Genomic DNA, 21,843 nt, shown 5'->3' on the forward strand with positions numbered 1-21,843 from the left:
ATAAGGGGATAGACTATGTGCATATATAAGATTATCGATAAGACTTGTATATAGAATACAAAATCAATAGCAGGTAGCAATTCTAAGAAGACCTTGTGCTCCAAGTCTTTTCAGTTTCATAGGGTATTCAGAGTCCTGTTCTCTGGCCAAGCCCCCAAGAACCCAGGCTGACCTCCACGCCACGATGAAGAATTAGAACAGGGCTTTAGCAGAGAACCTATGAACTATACTACCTGAGAAAAGAAGCCTCCCAATCAAAGCAAGAGGGTAAATGAAATAGTGTTGCTGAGTCATTTTTTTCAATCATATCCAACTCTTCCTGACCCCATTTGGAGTTTTCTTGGCAAAGATACTGGGGGGGTTTGCCATTCCCTTCTCCATCTCATTTTATAGATGAAGGAACTGAGGCAACTGAGGTTAAGTGACTTGCCCAGGGTCACACAGCTAGTAAGTGTCTGAGGCTGGGTTTGAACTCATAAGGATGAGTCTTCCTGACTCCAGGTCAGGCACTATCCACCGCACCACCTGGCTAGTTAACCTATTTAAGGAAATTAAATATTTCCAAGTACTTTAAAAGCTTATATACTTCAAAAGCACACATACTTCAATAATGTGTTAATTACAAAATTAATGAACCTGAATCCTACTATGAGACCTTGGGCAAGCCACTGCCCCTTCTCTGGGCCTCAGTTTCCTCACTGGCAAAATTGAAGCATTGGACTCCTTTCTAGTTCTAAAACTTATGATCCTATAAGGATCTGTCCAAAAATCCCTCAATAACTCCACATATATTTACTAAGTAACTAAGGTATACAAGTCACTGTGCTAGGTGCTGGGGATACAAAGGGAAAAAAGAAAACCACTCCTGCCCCCAAGGAGGGTTTATTCTCCTAAGGGAACACAACCTATGCAAATAGGTAAAGCATGAGAAAACTGAGGAGGGAAAGAACACTCACAAATGATGGAAGGCTTCATGGAGGTGGTGGCATCTGTACTGAGCCTTTAAGAAATATAGTGGGCAGTGATATACAGGACAAAGATGCTGGCTTTGGCATAAAGAGACCCTGGGTTTAAATCCTGCCTGCTAGAAGGCAGAGTAGTGAACTCTTCCCAATGCCGTCCTTTAGAGAGGACAGAAACTGGACTCAGCTCACTCCCCCTTTGCCTCTGCTGCTGGGCCGGGCTTCAATTCCACGGAACAAGATGCTCCTCCCCACTGCCATTACTTCATGGTGTCCCATTCCCTCACCCCTCCCCTTTTCCTACCTTTTTTTGTACAACTCCCCCTTCAGACTGTAAACTCCTTGAGGGCAGGACCTGTCTTTTATTAATTATATCCCCAGTGCTTAGCACAATGCCTGGCACATAGTAGGCACCTGAAAAATGTTTATTGGATTGTTCTACCTGTTTAACTTTAGGCAAGTTACTAGGCCTCAGTTTCCTCACCTGAAAATGAGGGGGTTGGACTAAATGACCCCATTACCTCTAAAGGCTGTTTCTGCTCTAAATCTATGGTCCTAAGACAAAGATGCACAAAGGCAGGGATGAGGAGGAAATGCATTTTCCTGGCATGGGGATGGCTTTCGAAAATCCACAGGAGTTTACCAAACAACTAGTAATGTGGTTTCATTAGAACCCAGAGTTCATCAGTCAAGCATTTGTTAAGCACTCTGTGCCAAGTGTGTGCTAAACGCTAGGAACAGAGACAAAACAAAAAAACAGTCCTTGCCCTCAAGGAGCTTACATTCTTTTGGGGGATGGAGGGACAACATGTACACAGACAGATACAAAAAAAACCCACGAGTAAACTCAAGGTAATTTCAGGAGAACTTAGGAGGAAAGGATTCCTATAGGAGACAGCACTTGAAGCAAGCCTTGAGGGAAGCTGGGGATTCTATGCGATTGAGACAAAAATGGAACACACCGCAGCCGTGGGAGACACAGCCAGTGTGAAGGGATCTGGAGAGGGTTTGTTGTGGATGGAGAACAGCTTGCCAAGATGCAGAGTTCATCAAGAGTAAGAGGCAGTAGTCTGACGAGGCAGATACAAGCCTTATTGTAAAAGGCAGGACTTTGGAGGAAGCCAGCATTTCCAATGGGTGGAAACGGGAAGGGAGAGCAAAATCTAATTAAAGGAGACAGTCCTTGCGAAGTCACAAAGAGATCAATGTATTGTATAGGAATAGGGAGTAGGGAATTTTAGCTGGAATGCTAGAGTGTGAAGGGGAGAGGTGTGTGGTAAGTCTGGAACAGTAGGCTAGAGTCATATCATGGAGGACATTTAATGCCAAATAGCTGAGTTGGCATTTAATCTTGGAGGCAAGATTGAACGAGTAAAGCTTCTTAAGCAGGGCAATGTCACGGTCAGATCTTTGCTTTAGGAATAGTAGTTTGGCCCCTGAAAAAGGGTTAAGTGGGGCAGAGGAGAGACTGGAGGTGGAACCTGTAACAATTGTCTAAGTGAGAGGCGTTGAGAGCCTGGCCTAAGGCAGTGACCATGTAAACAGAGAGGAGATGCTATGGAGGAACAGTCAACAAAACTGACTAGATACTGGGGACAGGAGATGTGACAGATGGTAAGAGTAAAAGATGGTTCCGAGCTTTTAAGTCCAGGTAACTAGCAGAATGGTGGCACATTAGACTGCAATGGAAAATGTGAGAAGAGGAAATTTAAGGAATTTAAGAAAAAGCTTCAGAAGAAAAATTACAAGTTCTGATTTGAATGTGTTGTTCAGCATGCCTATGGGACTTCCAGTTGAAAATGTCCAATTGGCAGATGATGTTCAGTGACTGGAATTCAGAAGAGAGACAAGGGCTAGATATATAGATCTGGAAGTCATAGAGACCATAGTGAGATCACCAAGACAGAGTATAGACAAAAACAGAGCCCCGGGGGACATCTACACATAAAGAATAGGACCTAGATAATGATTCAGCAAAGCTTCCTCTGCCTCCCTCTAAACCCCTGCAATCTGGCCACCAACCTCACTACTCAACTGAAAATACAGGAACCAGTAGAAAGGGAGAGATTAGTGAGAAAAAGAAAAAGATTATTGTAGGGCCCATTTGTTGGAGCAGACTAGGTGAGATGGATCAAGGGAAGATGTAGAAAGGTCAGCTTTGATGAGAGGTCTACCAGAACTCCATCAGAGACTGGAGTAAATCAGGAGTGGTGGAAAAGGTGAGCTGAGGATGGTGGCAGGGGTGCTGTTGTGAACCCTCTGCTCACTTGGTGACCTAATTAGCTCCCATGAGTATAATCATCATCTCCATGCAGATTACTCCCAGATCTATATATCTAGCCTCAGTGTCTCTCTTGACCTCCAGTCCTACATGGCCAGTTGCCCTTTGGACATTTCAAACTGAATAACTAGAAGGCATCTCAAACTCAACATGTCCACAACAAAACTCATTATCTTCCTCCCTTTACCACCACCACCACCACCACCACCTCCCAGCCCTCCACATCCACTCCTCTTTCCAAATTTCAATGGCACTACCATTCTTCCAGTCACCAAGTCACAACCTAAAAGCCATCCTCTATTCTTCACTCTCATTCACTGCCACTAAAAATCTACCCCCATATTCAATCAGTTTCCAGGTATGGTAGATTCTGTCCCCATCTCTTGCATATGAACCTTCCTTCCCACCCACACAGCCAAGAACCTAGCTCAAAGACTTCATTACCTCTTAACACAGACTACTAATAGCTTCCTCTTTGATCTTCCTACCTGAAGTCTCTTTCCACTCAATCCACCCTCCACATAGCCACCAAAGTGATTTTCCTAAAACGTAGATCCATCCACATCATTCTTCTATTCAAAAAAAAAATCATGTTATCCTACTACCTCTAGTTAGGATACAATATAAGCTGTACAATTTGGCATTTTAATCTCATCCCACCTTGCCCCTTCCTATTTTTCTATCCTTTATGTATTATTGCCTTCCATTCACTCTACAATTCAGCCAACTGGCCTTCTGATTATTCCTCCACCACAATATCCCATCTTCAGTGCCTTTACATTTATCGTCCCCCATAGCTAGAATGAACTCTGTCTTGACTTTCACATCCAATTTCCTTCAAGCCTCAGTTCAAGTACCACCCTCAGCATGAGGTGTCCCTGATTAGAATAAGTTCCTTGAGTTGAGGGAATGACTTATTTCTATCATTGTAGCCTTAGTACTTAGCATAGGACTTGGAATATAGTTAGATGCTTAATGAATGCTTCATTGACTGCTAATGTCCCAGATGACAGAATCAGGAATCCCAAGTGGGTTTTTGTGACACTGCTTTCTCCTGGATCTTCTACCTATCAGACTGCTCCTTTGAAGTCTTCTTTACTGGATCTTCAACAAGGTTATTCACCTCCAAATCATAGGTGTTCCCTACGGCTCTATCTTGGACTCTCTTCTCTTCTCCCTTCATACTACCTCATGTGATCTCATCCACTCTCATGGATTCAATTATATCTCTATGCTGACGGTTCTCAAATCTACATGTCTAGCCCCAACCCCTCTTCTAACCTCTAACCAGGCAGCTCCAAATGCCTACTAGACATCTCAAACTGACTGGCCTGTAGACATCTTAAACTCAACACGTCCAAAACTGTACTCATTATCATTCCTTCCAAGCCTTCCACCCCTTCTGGACTTCCCTATTACTGTGGAAGACACTGCTATTGTCCCTGTCTCCCAAAACCTAGGCGGCCTCTTTAACTTCTCAATCTCTCACATCCCCTATTTAATATTGCCAAGGCTTGTCAGTTTCACCTTGACAACATCTCTTGATTATGCCCCCTCTCCTCAGATACTGCCACCACCCTGGTATAGGCTGTCGTTACCTACAAGTATCTCCCTGCTCCAGTCCATCCACCACTCAGCTGTCAAAGTGATCTACCTAAAGCCTAGGTCTGGCCATGTCAGTGCCCTTCTTAATAAACTTGGCTCCCTACCATCCTTCTAAAGTCAAGTACAAGATCGTGTAGTGTTCAAAGTCCTTCATAACCTACCCCTCTCGCTCCCACACAAACATCTATAGCTTCTTTATTTATACCTGCCACTCCACATACAAGAGGACGCTGGCATCCTTGGGGGTCCTTGAAAAATATCCCATCTCCTAACTGGACATTATTTCTCTCTATCCCCCGTAAACTGAATGCTGACTCCTCATCTCTACGTCTTGGCTTCCAAGTTTCAGCAAAAATCCCATCTTTTACAAGAAGCCTTTCCCGATCCCTCTTAATTCCAGTGCCTCCCCTCAGTTATTTCTAATTTATACTCTATGTACCATCCTCATATATAGTTATTTTCATGCTATTTCCCTTAGATTCTGAACTCAAAAGCAGGAACTCTTTCACCTTTTTTTCTGTATAATCAGCACTTAGCCCAGTGCCTGACACTTAGTAGGCACTTAAACGTTGGACTACTGCTAGCTTAATGAGTCAACAAATGGATGTTCCTCAAGGATCTGTCCTAGGTCTTTCTCTCTATACTCTCTCCTTAAGTCCCAAGGGTTCAATTATGACCTCTGTGCAGATGACTTTCAAATCAATCAAATAAACTCTCCTCAGCTTAACACAACCTCATCCAGGGCAGGGACAATTTATCTTTGTAGCCCCGGTTCCTTCCATATAGTAGGTGCTTCTTATATGTACTAAACTGAAAGCTGAATAAAGGAAGGAGAAATTGCTAAGTAGAGGCAGTGCATATACACTTTACTGTTTTTAAGTTTATAGTTTTCCTAATATGAAACTAACCCTGCATTTCTAGTATAGATCCTACCTGCTCATAGTATATAATCTCCTTTTTTGGCCTCTTTGTTAATATTTTATCTTACATGTTTGCCTCAATGTTCATTAGGGATATTGGTCTAGTTTTCTTTTTCTATTTCAGCTCTTACTGTATCCTGATATGGGCACCATATCAGTATCAAGACCATCTCTGAGAAACAGAAGGAATATGGTAAAATTTCTGCCCCCCCCCCCGCTTTTGTTTCTCCTATTTTTGCAAACAGCTTAATAGCAGAATTGTTCGAATGTTTCATAGAATGTTCTTTTTAATCCACCAGGTCTTGGGTATTTTTCCTTTGGAAATTCATTTGTGGTCTGTTCAATTTCTTCCTCTGAGATTGCCTTGTTTACATTCTCTGTTTCTTGTTCTGTTAATTTGGATATCCTACATTTTGGGAAATATTCCTTTATGTCATTTAAGTTGTAGATTTTATCAGCATATAGTTGGGCAAAAGTTTCTGATAACATCCTTTATTTCATTTACGGTTAATTCTTTTCAAAATTTTTGATACTGGCAATCTTCCTAATTAAATTAGCTAATGGTTTACCTATTTTGTTGGGGCTTTTAAAACAAGTTTCTGGTTTTACTTATTAATTCAATGGTTTGTTTATCTCTTTCTTGATTTTCACCATTATTTTGGTGTTTAACTGGGGTTTTTAATTTGTTGATTTTCTGGGTTTTTTTAGTTGCATTCCTAAGTCATTTATCTGCTCTTTTGCTTAATGAAAGTGTTTAGAGATTAAAAAAAAAGTTTCTCCTATACATTACACTTTTCAGAAGTTTGATGATGAAAAGAAAGATAAAGGCAAATTATAAGAGAGTAAGAAGAAATTTTAAATTTTTTTAAAGACAGATGAAATCTGAATGTGTTTAATATAAGGGGTAAGAAAATAGTGGTGAAGGAGATAATGACAGTGCAAAGAGTGAGAAAATGGATGGAGAAGAGTCCCCACAAGCTCAGGAGAATGAACAAAAGCAAAAGCAGTAGGGTTAGCTTTACAAAGACGGTAGGGGCAAAGAAGAATGAGATAAAGAGAAAATAGGTTGAAAGTGATCATGCTAGATGGCCCACCTACAGCGCGAGGTTATTCTGAGGAAATAACTCTGCCGACTGCTATATAAATGAGTTATTAAGACTGTCTCGATCTAACTAAAGTAGGCAAGAAGATCATGTGCTAAGAATAGGGAGGGCCAGCTCAGGAGCTTGAAGAGAACGAAGGTTTAAAAGAGACACTCTGGGAAATGTTAAGACCAAAGCCAACTACAGTTGATTAGAATACTTACAAACAGTATTAGGGGCCAGGATGGGGCTGAAGCATTGTGGACCAAGTTAGCATGGTTCCATGACTTTCTCAAGCAACAGTTAAAAGTACTATACTGCATCAAAAATGTAAGTAGTAGGAGTTTACCGTGTCAGAAGTTGCTAAGTCAGATATAGTAGAAGGCAAAAGGGGTGAGACTCCAGGTTGATAATGAAACATAACTTGGAATGGCAGACTACGGGGTCAAGGTTGAGTAGTATGACAAGGGAAGACAAAAGTTAAGTGATGGACAGAGAAAATAAAAGGAAAAGAACTAGAGGTCATAAGGATGAAGAACAAATTTAGTACGAGGGAATTTAAAAAGCAAAAGGGAAGGAGGCTGTGGTCAGAGAGGCTTTTGAAAATCTGAGATCTTGTCAGTGCCTTTCCAAGTGATGAAAAGGTTTTAGGTGCGGACGTGCAAGTGGGGAGGGATGAAATAAGCATTTAAACAGCCCTTACTGTGTGCCAAGCACTGTGCTAAGGGCTTCACAAAGAGTATCTCATTTGATTCTCACAGGATCAACTAAAACCAAATGAACTCATCTCCTCCTGACTACAGGACCGGCACTCTCCCCACTGCACTGCCCAGCTGCGCATTCTGAAGTGGGGGTGAAATGATCCCAACTAAAGAGCTCAAACAAAAGTGATTTTGGGGTCTTAGGAGGGCCGTCCCACATCAATGTAAAGTTATATAGCAGGGGCTGGGGCAGAAAAGAGAACTGTGGACCAGTACAGAAAACTTCATTTAAGAATTATCTACAATCAGCGGCAATCAGGGGGCACAGTGGCTACAGTGCCAGGTCTGGAGTCAGGAAGATCTGAGCTCAAATCCAGCCTTGTACTAGCTGTGTGACCTTGGGCAAGTCACAACCTTTGTTTGCTTCAGTTTTCCCATCTGTAAAATGGGGATGATGATAATAGCACCTACCTCCAAAGGTTTTGAGGATCAAATGCACCTGGCACCTAGAAGTGCTAAATGTTACTATTATTGACTTTTCACTCATTTCAACAGCTCTTTCCCCCATTGCCCAATCAAGTTATTGAGATTTTACTTATTTTTAGCTTCACTTTTTCATTGTGGTCGTGTCTCAATCATTATTATTAAAGGATATATTCATGTGTGTATACATATATACACACACAAACACATATAGTATGCATGTATGAATACACACACACACACACACACACACACACACACACACACACACACACACACACCAATTTCAACAATGTGACCTAACAGCCAAAAGGAAGCAAATGCAAGCTTAGGATTCATCAAGAGAGTGATAATGTCCCGGAACAAAAAAGAGATAGCACCACTATATTCTACCCGAGTCAAACCCTACCTGAACCATTGTGTCCTGATATGGGCACCATATTCTAAATACACTAATAAGCTGGAAGGCACTCAGAGGAATATGATCAAGATGATGAAGAGTCTCAAGGATCTGCCGAATAGACTGAGAATGTCTGACTTGGAGTCTTGGAGAAGGGGCATGAGAACTATCTTTAAATATCTTTAGGGCTATTATATAGAAGAGGGATGATAATTACTTGGGGGTGGGGAGGGAAAGGGATACAAAACTGGAACTAATCATTGGAAATCAGAGAGGGATTTTAGGCATGACACAAAGAAAAGTTCCCAATGGAGTAATTCCCAAGTGGAAAGGGCTGCTTTTGGGAAGTGGTACGTATGTTGTGCCTCCCCTTCCATCACTACCACCAAGATGTGGAGCACACATCTGACCTCTTCTGATATCCTTGGCCCAAACATCCATCTGCATTTCCTGTACCGTTAGGAAGAGGTGTGATGCGGGTAAGGGGGTGGGGCACTATACCTGGATTCAACAAACAGGCTTGAAGCCTAGATGACAAGTCACTGAGGTACCTCGGTTCTCTAAACCTGGAAAATGATGGGGTTGGAGTACATAATCTCTAAGGTCTCTTCTAACTCTCAACACTATGAGCCAGATGCAGAAGAAAAATGGAGGTTAGAGCTTAACTCTGCAAAGAAAAGCAGGGTGGGAAGCAAAGGCTTACCTGTGAGAGATCTTTGAAGAAGGTCTTGGCAGCTTCACAATTAAGCCCTCCAAAGTGATCAGAAAGACATCCATATAATAACAACATAACCATTATCACCTTTGAAGCTGGGCAAAGTTGAAGTAGGACACTTAAAAACACACGTCCTCAGTTGTCATCTCTGGCATAGCTTGGCTTCCATTCCATTTGCTAACCCATCAATTCTCTCAACCAAGATTTTCCTCGGTCTCATCAAATATAGTTTCAGGTTTCACTCTAGACCAGTAAGAAAGATTGATATGAGGCCTTTACCTGGTAGGCCTCAAGATGGCTATACCTTAATGAAGAAGCTAAGTGGGTATAAAAAACTTTGAGGGCCTTCAAATTGAGACCACTATGCAAGTAAAAGAATGTAAAATTGTAAGTGGGCATAAACCAACCGCCATATAACTTTACAAAACCAACCTAAAAGAAAAGCTGACTATCAAAAAGAACCAATTATAAAAGAGAAACTCTTTAAAAGAGCTATCTGAAGGGTAATAGGAGAGAGTGCCTTTCTTACTGATGCTATATATGTGCCACCAGAGGGCACTAATTCATGTAATAGCTCTTAAAACCTTATTTCATGCATTTTAAACTGCGGTAACAGGGAATCAAAAATAGATTTGAAAGCATTAAGGTCTTGAATATATAATTTTGACAATCGTTTTGAAGCATTGGCAAAACTTTCCATACAAGTTTCTCACCCAGGAACCTTAAAAGTAAACAAGTGTTTCCAACAAGAATAACCACCGTAATCAAATCTTCCAACATGAAACAGGTACATTTGAAATAAAGTTAAATACACAAAAAAAAAAAACAAAAAAAAACCCAAGTTGGTTTCTGATAATAGTTTATTCACAAAAGTATTTTGCTTTATTTTAGATTTTAAAACATCTGTTTAGATGTCTGTAGGGGCATTTTTACACGTATGGCCATACACACACCTAAGCATGAAAGACATAAGAACTAGACCCAGATAAAAATATCTTATTTCAATTCCTCCTCTGCTTACAAAAGAGCTATCTTTCCATGAATTCCAAGTGATCATTTCTTAATTACTTAGTGTAATTACAGTGGAACCAGTTCCTAATTCTTCTTTACATACTGCACATCGGGGAGGAGGGTGGAGAGGGAGAGAGGACTGACCGAGCTGACTTGTGACATCTCACAATTCTCCTATTAACTATATTCCTTCTAACAGAGTTCTACTTTAATGACATTTTCAACCTCCACTTTCTCCAACAGCATCAGGTATATTACTCTGGATCTGAGGCTGCTATTCATAACTTATTGCCCAAAACCCAATCTGGGAGTTTTCTTCCATTTGGTATTTTCTCGTTAGTGCTGATTTCAGTGTCATGCTTTCTAAACACACAAGGGGAAAAGAACAGCACAAAACAGATTCATGCCATAGAGAATCCTCATTGTGTTCTGCTGTGTGGAAATTCTTTTTGTGATGTGTAAGTTCTGAATAAAAAACAATTTTTAAAGTGGCAGGGCAGGAGGATTGTGTTCCCCAGAGCCTTTATGGCATATGGAAATCACGGGTTTGCTTCTCAGACCTTGTCTGAAACTTCTTGCAGTACATGGTTTGTGATGCCCAGAAATGCAGGTTATTTTTACCCGTTAAAGAAAATGTGAATATATTTGGAAATTTTTTTCCTGGTTTTCATCAACTCATTTAGTACATAGCAAAGAACTGGCCTTTGTGCAAAAATGAGAACTTAGTAAGAAATAGTTATTAAAGAGATAACAATTTGATGGTCTTCAAGCTCCTTTTCTTAATGCTATATACCATCCTGCCCTGAGCTATGAAAAAACAGCTCACATCATTGGTAATGGGCTATCACTGTTCTTTTTTGTTGGGAAAAAAAAAAATAGGCACTTCAAATGTCTTTAAAAATCCCACTGGTAAAAAAAATAAAATAAAAAATAAAAATAAAAAAAAATCCCACTGGTATTCCTAGACATATCAATACACACAGTACAGGACTGAAATAATTATGCAGGTAACTTGAACTCAAAGCAGTTTCACCTGAAACATCGGCAATCTGAACATCAGTGTTTTGCTTATCTAGATAACTGCCCCAAACCTCCTATCTTCACTAGTGTGGTCCTGATCTCTGCAGGAATTTTGTGAACAAATCCCAGTCACTTGATATTAAATTTAAAAACTAAACTATTCCAGAGACACGGCTCACATTTCTCTCACGTCTGCTTTTATCTCCAGTGAAATGGCTGTTTTTTATAGACATGATAAAGCATCAGTCACTTCAAGAGACAGGGATATCATAACACCGAATAAGTTTGCACTTCATAATTCCAAAGTCCTGCTAAACCCTGGCATCCCTGACCACCTCTGGTCCAACCAGGGCATTCCAGGCCACGCCCACCCCCAATCGCCTGCTGACCACTTCAGACACCCTGAGGATTTTAACGCTTACCCAAACTTCTTCACTATTTTATCACGTTTGCTTGAGGTGCCACACATAAAGAACAAAGGAGAAGAGGGGAAATGTGGGAAAGAACAAAACATGGGTGACCTAATTAAGACTTAAATTTGCTACATGAGTGTGGCTCAAGAGATTTTCTGTATATCAATTTGAAAGGAAAGGGGTGGGAGGGTCATTCTGGCCTATTTCTTTCTTGACAAAATTTGGTTTAAGTCCATTTAGCTTTTTGAGTATTAGTAATTCACTAATAGAATTGTCTTGAGCCAGACACAGAGCTGGCAGGACTGTGAAGATCTCCCCACAAGGCCTGCCAACTTCAATCCCAATTTGCCACCCCCTCACTACTTACTCCGGCTCTGGATCTCTCTGTTCATGCTGAAACCGTGAACAATTGTGTGATAATAGCCTAAAATAAATAAATGTAAAATAGGTCAAGACTATCATATCTATTTCTGTTTGTAACTGAAGAAAATTTGCCCCATTTCCAGAGGCAGAAAGAGTCAGGGACATTTGAACCTCAAAGTGAACTATAAGAACAGATAGCAAAAAACTGGCTCTAGTTCCCTCTTTGCCCTCTCTCTCCCACCCAGAATTTTAAGTTAAAATTGAGTTTTGTCATTCACTCTTTTTCCTACTTACAAAAAGTGCTTTCACATTGCTTTCAATATAATTTTTAGTTATTGGTTTATGTGAGGCCAAAGATGTGTTAAAAGAAAATAAATGTTAAAGAATTAAACTGGAAAAAGTCTACGTTTGAAGGAAACCAAGGCACAGATTCCATGAGTAATAATTTTGGAAAGATTTTTACTTACTGTGCATATTCAGTAAACGACTTAAGTTTTTGTTTTGTTTTCTCTAACCCAGGGTCCCGGGAGAGTCATTATGGGCAATCATCTCTCTAATTCAGATTAACGTTTCTAAGTACATGTTGATATAATAGAGCACAATGCCTGCAGACGCTCCCCTGCTATGGCCCATTAGCCGAGGCAGGGGACTAGCAAGTGGACTTCCTGGGTCTAATTCCTAGCTCTGCAACTGTTAGCTTCCCAGGGCTTGACTCTCCTGTATTCTAGAAGTAGAAATGTGAAGAAAACTCTGGGAGGTTCAATGAATAGTAACTTAAAGAAGAGAACATACTGTTATCCTACATCTAGTGTGTAACAGACTTCTAATATGCTACGTATTACTTATAGTAAATAGAAATAAAATTTGTATTAATGCTAAGTAACTAAATCAGGTATCTATACCAAACTTAGTGTCAGTCACCTCTCCACAGAGGATGGGTCGGAGCGGGGGAGTCTCAGGAAGCATTCTTAAGCTTGGTTTGGGGGACAGTGGTTTTGAATGACTTTAATTTGATGCCAGGGGGCGGGGGGAGGGGAGGGTGACTGTGTATGAAGTGAACATTTCCAAATGATTTTGAAAAATTTTATCTATTCTGGCTTATGAAAGATCCTCACCACTCTAATAACAGAGAAGGTCATTCACAACTCAAATGGACTCCTGAAAAGACTGCTTTCATTCATATGTCCAGTGCTCATAAGGCTGATACTTCTAACAATACTAGCATCAGATAATGAAACAGGCCTTTAGAACAGAAAACTGGGCTTCGTGTTCAAATGTATAGATGAAAAAACCTACAGGTTCGGTTGAGGAAAAGTCCCCTAAATGCATGCAGTATTATTCGAAAACTGTTTAATCAATTAAGGAATAGGAACAACAAATGGAAGATTTTGAAGCTACTAAATGAAAATCACAACTTTCATTAAAAAAAAGTGAAGGTCTCTGTAGGAATCAGACAGCAGCTTCTGACTTGTAATCCATCCTGCTCTGCACATCTGCTTTCTGCTACCAACATTTTAACACCTGTATAAACAAAAACACGGTTTATGCTCTTTCTCAAAAAGCAAACAACAACAAAAAAAAACCCAGTTACTGAATTTTACGTTTTCTATGTAGAAGCTGATTGAGAACACGGCACCAATTTCCCTTTTCCTAACCTAGACACCTGGACCCTACAATAGCAGGCCATTTCACCAACTATTTTATCAGCAGGGGCAGATTTAGACCACCCCAGGGAAAAGACAACAGCCCAAGTCCTTATTTCATTTCACTGAGGGGCCTCTGCTTACTAGGGCACCAAGAAGAGGCAGGGGCTACCAGACTCTTCTAGCAAATCTGTTGAGTCCATGTTCCTCTAGCCATGCTTGTTTAAAGTGGGACAATCAACTTTATCTTTAAAAAAAAAAGAATAAATTAACATCTTTAACGTTAATTTTTATTTTGGCAGGGGAGATTTATAGTAAGAAAAATGAAGCAGGCTAAAACTGCAATATTCTTCTAACTCCTTTTTAAGCTACATTAAATAGAAATTTGAATTCAACACTTTTCATAAACATTTATTAAACACATACTATGTGCCAGGGAATACAAAAGATTTTTTTTATATGTTCTCCCCTCAAGGATCTTACATTTTACTGGTGATTTAAGATTAACCACAAGTTCCAAAGAAAGATTACAAATCATTTTTATTATCAATACTAAGAAGGTAAAACATTCTATTTTTGATATACACTATACATGCAGAGTTAAGAGTCACACGTACAACTCGATTATAAAATTGCTCTTCTGCTAGGATGCTTTTCAGTCCATTTGTCAAAAAGATTTATGTGTAAAGGGTGACTTTCTAAGCCTAACTTCATTAAGGAGGAAAAAACTCTCAAAACAAATTGCAATAAAGCTATTAATGTCATTTTAATTTCTTGCTTAATTTCCAGTTTGTGTTACTCATACGCTTCCCATCAGATGAAAACATTTTAATTAGAATGAAGTGAGCTTAAAAAAACTTCTCTAATGAGTAAGCTTTCTTTATTATTAAATTTTGTTTATTGGGTTTCATATGAATACAATGGTGCAAAAAAGCAAAGCATTATATTTAAGCAGAATACTACAGTTAAAACACAGGCTCTCAGTGGTGAACCCTGAAGAGGCGATTAAAATTTTGGTGCTCACACATACAGCTGATTTATTTCTCCAGTCAGATCAGGCATTCCTCATAACACCAGCTAATCCAAAATGAACAGCTAATTGCTCCATCTACATGGGAATAATACAGAAAATGATCACAAACCTGTTTAAATGGGCTCTTGCTAGACGACAGTACACACTTTGTGGGGAGGAGGGAGGCTAAAATGAATTTAAAGCTAATGTGAATTTTACTGGGGTAAAAAGTTAGAAGCTTAAAACAACTTTTTTTAAAAATTCATGAATATACTCACATTTAAGAAAAATTGTCTTAGAAGGGTAAAAAACCTGGTCACTTGGAGCTCAACTTAGCAGCCCTTATTATCACTATAAAAAATAATATTTGTGCTGACTGAAGTTTCCATGTTCACCTTTAAAAATATTTTACCTTTTTCCTGGAATGGTGGCTAAAAAAGCTTTTCCCAGTTCATTAGTTTTATGATTCTTTAAATACATGGTGTGAATAAAAGCCCAAAGAAACACCAATTTAAACACAACATATGACCTAATGCAGACCTCAGCTCCCCAGTTTAAAGGTGTGCATCCTTCTTAAGCTACTAATATATGCCACAGTTTCATACCACTAAACTTGGGATTCCAGGCTGGATTCAAACCAAAGAAACAATAGACACTTCAGTTATGGGATTGGATGGACCTTGGAAACAGTCTGGTAGATAGCAAAAAGGTTAAGTATGATAGAGAGATATACCTTACTCACACAGGAACACCAATATCTTTGCTGTTTCTACATTAGTGAAACCAGCAGACAGAATCCACTGTCCCTCAAATACAAACCTTAATTAGGCTGAAGGCCCACCCTTGTCAAACTAAAAACATTCAGGGGAGAATGGCTGGCATGCCTGAAAGGTCCCTTTTAAGACTGCCTCCTTGCTTGAACATATAGCACACATATAGTGGCTGGTCAAACTGACTGACCAAGAGGGCTTGTCAAGGACACCCTGGGGTTCCTGTAATAAAGAAGTGGGTTCTCCTGAGCCAAGTGATCCTCAATGAATGGCAACAAAATGTATTTAAGCAGCTAAGACATACGTACGTGGCAGTTTTGTTAGATGCTATGGATACAAAGGGAAAATGAAAACTAGTCTTTGCCCTCAAGGAGCTTACATTCACATGGGGACCCAGCACTTAGAGATAAATATAACATACAATGTATGGAAGGAGAGAACAGTAAATAACTAGAGGGACCAGAAAAAGATTCCTCCTAGGTAGTCATTACCCAGAATCACTAAACTTCCAAAGTTCATTTTAAAATTACCTAAAAACCTTTTTGAAGTGGCTATGGGACAGCAAGGCACCCTTGCCTGGATGATTTCGAAAGGCTGAGCCCTTACCAGGTGAGGGGCAAGTCTATGTTCCAAAAGGAACTGCAGGGAACAAAGATCAGTATGTGAACCTAGAGAGAACGAGGAAAAAAGAGGCTTTTCCCTGAAACTGATACAAATGTAGAACACCAGCTGCCCTTGAAGATCTTTTACCCACTCATGGAGAAATTACTTTAGTACTCTTAGTCATAAATATACAAACTTCTATAAGGACTGCAAACACTTTGGGTTCCATGTGCATTTTCATTTCTCTTATAAATAAACCTGGTTTTCACGTAAGTCTTGTAACATTGTGATTGACTGTTGACAAAACACACTATTCTTTATTATTTTTTATCAGTTATGTTGCCTACAATGTAAGGGGGAAATCTCTTGGAATTCCAGAACAACATTCATATTCAAACCTAACACCATCAGACTGCTAACAGAAATTAAACAATGATTGTGTATACAAAGTCCCACTCAAATGTAACAATATGGGGGGTAGAGCCAAGATGGTGTAGTAAAGGCAGGGACTAGCCTGAGCTCTTCCCCAAACCCTTTCACACACCTTCGAATAATGACCCTAAACAAATTCTAGAGCAGCTAAACCCACAAAAAGACAACGTGAAACAATTTGGAAGGTAGGGCAAGAAAGGTCTGTTGCACCAGAAAGGGGCATAGTCTAGTGCAGGCCATGCTAGCACAAACCCAGCCCCGGCAAACCATGAGTAGGCCTTGGGGCGACTGAATCAGTAGTAGTTTCTAGACCTCTCAACCCACCAATGGTAAGAGGATCAGACAATGGATCAGAAGGAGATTTACATGGGTCCCTTGGCTGGCACCAGGGCATGGACTCTGTTGCATTGTCTATACTATGATCTGGGTTGTAGTCCTGGGTCTTAGTCCCAGGGTGAAAGGCACTAGTACAGCAGAACTTGTAGCCACAGGGGAGCAGGAACCCTGGTCACAGTTCCAGGGTGGAAAAGGATGCTTTTGGTCACTCACAAACCAGTGCACAGTACAAAAGAGTAGTAAACACACCTCTCCCTAGATCATACTACCTTGGAACAGCCAAAAACTTACATGTTCCCAGAATTACCTCTAAAAATAGCTGCACAAAAAAAAACCTAAAGCTTGGAGCAGTGTCCCCTCTATTTGAGAAGCAGAGCCCCACTTTAGCATGGAGTTATAAGTCAAGAAATAGGCTGGAAAAATGAGCAAACAAAAGAAAAAATTCTGACCACAGAAAGTTACTATGGTGACAAGATCAAAACACACACTCAGAAGAAAACAACGAAGTCAAAATTCCTGCTTCCAAAGCCTCAAAGAAAAATATATAAACTTTATATATAAAATATATAAACTCGTTAAGGCCATGGAAGAGCTCGAAAATGATTTTTAAAATCAAGTAAGAGAGGTGGAAGGAAAAATGGGAAGAGAAATGAGAATGATGCAAAGAAATGACAAAAAAAAATCAACAGCTTGATAAAGAAAGCACAAAAAAAATACTGAAGAAAATAACACCTTAAAAAACAGAACAAGCCAAACAGTTTAAAAAAAAAAAAGGCAGAAAAATCCAATGAAGAGAAGAATGCCTTTAAAAGCAGAATTGGCTAAATGGAAAAAGATATAAAAAATTCACTGAAGAAAAGAACTTCTTAAAAAGTAGCATCAGCCAAATGGAAGAGGAGGTAACAAAAGTTCACTGAAGAAAATAATTCCTTAAAAGTTAGAGTTGGGCGAGTGGAAGCTAACAAATCAAGAAACAGTCAAACAAAATCCAAAGAATGAAAAAATAGAAGGAAATGTGAAATATCTCATTGGAAAAACAATTGACCTGGATTAGCCTGGAAAATTGATCCAGGAGAGATAATTTTAAAATGATTAGACTGCCTGAAAACCATGATTTAAAAAAAAAAAAAAAGCATAGACATCATCCTCCAAGAAATTATCAAGGAAAACTTCCCTGATATTCTAGAACCAGAGAGTAAAACAGAAATTGAAAGAATCCACCAATCGCCTCCTGAAAGAGATCTCAAAATGAAAACTCCCAGGAACTTATAGACAAATTCCCAGATCAAGGAGAAAATACTGCAAGCAGCCAAAAGAAGAAACAATTCAAGTATCATGGAGCCACAGTCAGGATGACACATGATTTAGCAACTTCTATATTAAAGGATAAGAGAGCTTAGAATATGATGCTCCAGAGGGCAAAAGAGCTAGGATTACAACCAAGAATCATCTACCCAGAAAACTGGGTATAATCCTTCAGGGAAAAAAAAATGGGCATTCAATGAAATACAGGAGTTTCAAGCATTCCTGAAGAAAAGACCTGAGCTAAATAGAAAATGTTACTTTCAAATACTAGATGCAAAAGATGCATAAAAAAGAAACCAAGAAAGAGAAATCATAAAGGATTTTATAATTAAGTTGTTTATATTCCTACATGGAAAAATGATATTTATAACTCTTAAAAACTTTCTCATTACTAAGACAGAAGTATACATAGAAAGCAGAGGTATGAGTTAAATGTGATGGAATGATTATCTAAAAAAATAAAATACAGGCATGAGAAAGAAGAACGCACTGGGAGAAAGGGAAAGTGGGAGGTTGAATGGAATAAATTAACTGACATAAAAGAGATCTGAAAGAGATTGGAGGGGGGAACAGAGATAGGAGCATATGAATCTTACTCATGGGAATTGGCTCAAAGAGAAATAATATACACATTCAGTTGGGTGTAGAAATCCATTTTGCCATACAGGAATGTAGGAAGGGAAAGAGATAAGTGGAGGAGGGAGCTGATAGAGGGTAGGGCAGTTTGGGGGAGGTAAAAATCAGAAGCAAAATATTTTTGAGAATGGACAGGATAAAAGGAGAGAGAGAGTAGGATAAAGAGGGGAAATAGGATATAGGGAAATACATAGTAATCACTACTGTAGAAAAAAATTTACAGTGAGTTTCTCTGATAAAGCCTTCATTTCTCAAACATACAGAAACATACAGAAAATTGAGTCAAATTTATAGAAATAAGAGTTATTCCTCAACTGATAAATGAACAGGCAGTTTTCAGACAAAGTAATCAAAGCTATCTATACTCATCTTAAAAAATGCTCTAATTGATCAGAGAAATACAAATTAAAACAGCTCTGAGCTACTACCTCACTCCTGTCAGATGGGCTAATATGACAGAAAAGGAAAATGAACAAAAATGTTGGAGGGTGTGTGGGAAAATTAAAATACTAACGTACTATTGGCCAAATTGTATACTGATTCAACCATCCTGGAGAGCAATTTGGATCTAAGGGCTATAAAACCATGAGATACCACTACTAGGTCTGTATCCCAAAGAGATCATTAAAAAAAAGGAAAAGGACTCACATGTATAAAAATATTTATAGCAACTCTTTTAGTGGTGGCAAACAACTGGAAAATGAGGGGATGCCTGTCAAATGGGGAATGGCTGAACAGGTTGTTGTGTGTGATTATGATGGAATACTATTGCGCCTTAAAAAATGATGAGCAGGATGCTCTCAGAAAGACATGGAAAGACTTACCTGAACTGATGCAGAGTGAAATGAGCAGAACCAGGAGAACACTGTACACAGTAACAGCAATATTGTATGATGATCTACCATGAATAACTTAACTATTCTCAACAATACAATGATGCAAGACAATTTTAAAAGACCTGTGATGAGAAATGCTGAGTCCAGAGAGAGAACTGGTGAAGCCTGAATGCAGACAAAGATACTTTTTCATTACTTTATCTTTCTTGGGGTTATTTTGTCTGTTTTCTTTCATAGAACTTACATGGAAATGTGTTTTACATGACTACATATGTATAACCTATGCCAAATTGCTTGCCTTCTCAATGGGGGAAAGGGGAGGAGAGGAGAAAATTTGGAACTCGAAATGTGAAGAAAAAAAGAATATTAAAATTGTTTTTACATATAATTGGGAAAAATAAAATATTAAATAAGTTTTTTTAAATTTAACAATATCAGATATCCAACAGCCTTTGACCAAAGAGACTTTTGAAATCTTTATCCTACAAATTTACTATTTTCTGGAGACATCTTAAAAGACTGTTTACTGAACTCAGCTTAACTTAGAACTTACCTGTTCTAATGGTCAGAGCCCAGCACCAAGGGTTCTAAGTCTTCCCTAAGCCAGAAGATAAAATGTTTTCATCTATTTAGCTACTGTACAAGTTGCACTCCTAATTCCCTTCCATTTGGCACTTCCCCCTTTGCAGACTTCTCTTGGTTTTTCTTCCATCCTGACCCCCAAATTTTGATTTAACATTATCATCAGTGTAAACAGAAGTGTGTTTATCCTCTGTCATCAGATGATGACACCGTCCTTAAGATGAAAATAATTATGCTTCCCAACATGAAAACAAAATAAAATGTAATTTCTTCTTAGTGCAATTTTAAAACCCTGGCCTCTTTTAACATAAATGCATTGAGTTAGGCTGCATTTACTGAGCTGCTACATAAAAGCAGACACTGTTCTCCTGGTACCCTGAGTTAAAACATTTCACTTTGTAATAAGAAATGACCTAACTCCAAGAGGGCTGTATCCAAATGAAGATAAGATGAAAGCATCCAAATAGCCAAAACATACTATTTTAAACCATTGTGTGGGCCTCACTTTTGAAAACGATTCAACGGAAAACCTAAAAACAGCCCACAGGCAGACAAATGCATGGTTGGGTGGAAGGATAAGAAATTGGGAGGAAAATCCCAAGAGGTCAAGGTGAACAGCACTGGACACCACAGAGAAGATCCATAGTTATTACTCCCGCTAACACCCAAGGTTGCTATTGTTTTCTGCTCATGGTGGTAGAACTGGAATGAAAGGCTCTTACTCATGGTGAGGTCACCTGATTATTCCTAAGAAAGGACATTATAAGATTTAAGATGGGAATCCTTTTTTTCTTTATGTTTTTTTCTATCCCATGCCTGTAATACTTAAAGCTAAGGTGTCAAGAAACACCAAGTCCTCAGCCACAGTTAAGGGATGCATAAGTCACATCTTAATTTTGAATGCTAGAGTGGCGAGATCTGGAAATCCAGGCTGTTACAGTGTAGTCCAATATTGTACTCAGCTGATGTTCCTAAATAGTACTTTGTGGGCTCTTGTGATCTAACACAAAATGACATGTTTTAGCTTTCATTAGTTCACAGGACTTCTATGCCCAATAAACTATACTGATTCACCCAAAGAACTGTATCAGAATTTGATTATGGGAAGTCACATGCCTCACGTGGTACCCTCACCAAAAACCATGTCCACTAGGGAAAGCTAACAGAATCAAGGCCATGTATGAGGAAAAGCCCATCTACTATAGTCATGTCATTTTAAACTAAATGTTATGAATGTATATATGCATAAACATATGAACATACTTTCCCATTCTTAGTTATCCATGCTGATGGAAACAAGTAAAAGATAAACCAGATAAAAGAAATGCACAAACAAAAAATTACATTTGCAAAAATAGTTTCAACCTCCTGTTCCACCAACCTTTTGAACAATACTGCTAATAAATGGCTGGGGCAAGGGGCATGGGAGTAGCCTTGGCTTCCAGTTTGTCCTCAAAAGGAAACCAAGAGGGATTGGGGGGATGGGGAGGAGAGTGAGGAAAGGGATAACCAGCTCAGGCAATGGTTGTACATAATACGTATGCTTTTATTAAAAGAATTACTGCATAGTACATTTCTGAACATATTCAGAGATTTCCATGAAAGGTTGGTGGTCAGGTCTACATCCTAAGATTCTCAGATGTGCCATATAGATGCAGTGTAACCTCCCAGAGAAACAACAGTAATCACAAGCAAGAACACGTAACGCTGGCTGTTCATCCTGATCGCGCAA

At 39.2% G+C, this 21,843-nt stretch overlaps 1 protein-coding gene across 3 annotated transcripts in view; it reads right to left on the reverse strand.

Annotated features, from left to right (window-relative positions):
* Nucleotides 1-13,289: 13,289 nt before the first annotated feature.
* Nucleotides 13,290-21,843, reverse strand: part of LOC118838122 (calmodulin-binding transcription activator 1-like) — a 113,545-nt gene continuing 104,991 nt past the window's right edge. Inside the window, exons 4-5 of one of the 3 annotated variants that reach the window (XR_005009588.1) lie at nt 14,630-14,707; nt 13,290-13,477 (exon numbers count right to left, since the gene is read on the reverse strand). The gene's annotated coding sequence lies outside the window, so the exon portion shown is untranslated. Of the gene's footprint in view, nt 13,478-14,103; nt 14,708-21,843 lie in introns of those variants that run through there. The other 2 variants (XR_005009589.1, XM_036745335.1) reach the window with 2 other exon arrangements.

Source organism: Trichosurus vulpecula, chromosome 2, assembly GCF_011100635.1.
Source record: "Trichosurus vulpecula isolate mTriVul1 chromosome 2, mTriVul1.pri, whole genome shotgun sequence".
Taxonomy (NCBI): Eukaryota; Metazoa; Chordata; class Mammalia; order Diprotodontia; family Phalangeridae; genus Trichosurus; species Trichosurus vulpecula.